Source organism: Osmia lignaria, unplaced genomic scaffold (genome assembly GCF_051020975.1).
Source record: "Osmia lignaria lignaria isolate PbOS001 unplaced genomic scaffold, iyOsmLign1 scaffold0003, whole genome shotgun sequence".
NCBI classification, from domain to species: Eukaryota; Metazoa; Arthropoda; class Insecta; order Hymenoptera; family Megachilidae; genus Osmia; species Osmia lignaria.
Window position 1 is genome coordinate 127,501 of NW_027478160.1, and position 2,500 is coordinate 130,000.

The window sequence follows — 2,500 nt, forward strand, 5'->3', positions numbered from 1 at the left end:
ACTTTGAAATATTTCGGAGAGCACCTAAAGTTCGTTATTTTGGCTAAACGGAGCGAAAATCTGCATTTATACCATCACGGACGTTAGTTTAATAGCGTTTAACGATGGATCCACGGTACAGAATGCAAAAATATGATTGTTAAAATTTTCGACTAATCGGTTCTAAGAGGCGAAGCAATACGCCGCTGGGACTTTGAAATATTTCGGAGCGCACCTAAAGTTCGTTATTTTGGCTAAACGGAGCGAAAATCTGCATTTATACCATCACGGACGTTAGTTTAATAGCGTTTAACGATCGATCCACGGTACAGAATGCAAAAATATGATTGTTAAAATTTTCGACTAATCGGTTCTAAGAGGCGAAGCAATACGCCGCTGGGACTTTGAAATATTTCGGAGCGCACCTAAAGTTCGTTATTTTGGCTAAACGGAGCGAAAATCTGCATTTATACCATCACGGACGTTAGTTTAATAGCGTTTAACGATGGATCCACGGTACAGAATGCAAAAATATGATTGTTAAAATTTTCGACTAATCGGTTCTAAGAGGCGAAGCAATACGCCGCTGGGACTTTGAAATATTTCGGAGCGCACCTAAAGTTCGTTATTTTGGCTAAACGGAGCGAAAATCTGCATTTATACCATCACGGACGTTAGTTTAATAGCGTTTAACGATCGATCCACGGTACAGAATGCAAAAATATGATTGTTAAAATTTTCGACTAATCGGTTCTAAGAGGCGAAGCAATACGCCGCTGGGACTTTGAAATATTTCGGAGCGCACCTAAAGTTCGTTATTTTGGCTAAACGGAGCGAAAATCTGCATTTATACCATCACGGACGTTAGTTTAATAGCGTTTAACGATGGATCCACGGTACAGAATGCAAAAATATGATTGTTAAAATTTTCGACTAATCGGTTCTAAGAGGCGAAGCAATACGCCGCTGGGACTTTGAAATATTTCGGAGCGCACCTAAAGTTCGTTATTTTGGCTAAACGGAGCGAAAATCTGCATTTATACCATCACGGACGTTAGTTTAATAGCGTTTAACGATCGATCCACGGTACAGAATGCAAAAATATGATTGTTAAAATTTTCGACTAATCGGTTCTAAGAGGCGAAGCAATACGCCGCTGGGACTTTGAAATATTTCGGAGCGCACCTAAAGTTCGTTATTTTGGCTAAACGGAGCGAAAATCTGCATTTATACCATCACGGACGTTAGTTTAGTAGCGTTTAACGATGGATCCACGGTACAGAATGCAAAAATATGATTGTTAAAATTTTCGACTAATCGGTTCTAAGAGGCGAAGCAACACGCCGCTGGGACTTTGAAATATTTCGGAGAGCACCTAAAGTTCGTTATTTTGGCTAAACGGAGCGAAAATCTGCATTTATACCATCACGGACGTTAGTTTAATAGCGTTTAACGATCGATCCACGGTACAGAATGCAAAAATATGATTGTTAAAATTTTCGACTTATCGGTTCTGGATCACTGAAAAATCAAAAAAAATTATTAATTTTGATTAATTAAATTACATATGTAGTTTTGTATTGTTATAGTCTCGTATTTGTTAATGTTTTGTCGTAAGAAAATGCAAAAATATCGTTTTAATATTTTCGTCTCATCGGTTCTGGATCGCTGAAAAATCAAAAAAAAATATTAATTTTGATTAATTAAATTACAAATGGAGTTTTATATTGCTATAGTCGCTTATTTGTTAATGTTTTACCGTAAGAAAATGCAAAAATATCGTTTTAATATTTTCATCTCATCGGTTCTGGGCGGTTTTAAAATTTTTTAAAATATTAATTAAACCCATGATTTACATGAGAATGTGAATTTATTATGTCCTGCATGTTAATTTATTAATTTTCATGTATAGAACGTTATAAAATGAAAGGATATGTTCGACGATATTTTCAGTCTAAGTTTTACCGTGCCGGCGGGATGGTACGCTCTCACGGCGGTTTGCACAGGCATACGCCTGGGCGTAAGCCCATGCGTCGCCGACCTACCGGCCGGCCGTTCGGTATTTATAGGAAGGCACTTTCGGTTCGCTCGGACCGGTCGGGAGTAGCGTCGAGCGTGTGGCTCTTTTATGACTTCGGTTGAAAAGCAGTCTACCGCTCCTCGAGAATATACTTTCTCGACTATTCTCGTTCCGGTTTTCCGTTGCGGATTATTATTAATCTCCACACAGCATTACCACGGGTCGGTGTCTAAGACCGAATGGCCCATATGTGGTGAGCCTTGTAATATAAGGCTGGTGACCTGTATGCACTTATAAATGTTGCATACTTGTACAAACTGAGCATCAACTGTCTGTAACCAAAATTGGTTAAAACTGAAAAAGTTATAAGATTGTATAAAATTTTTGAACCAAGAAAGTAGTGTTAGACGAAAATTCGTTCTATCACTTTTAGAAGGGAGACTGTTTGGAAATATTTAAAGTATAAAATACACAAAAGTCCACTGAATTATGAACAAAATT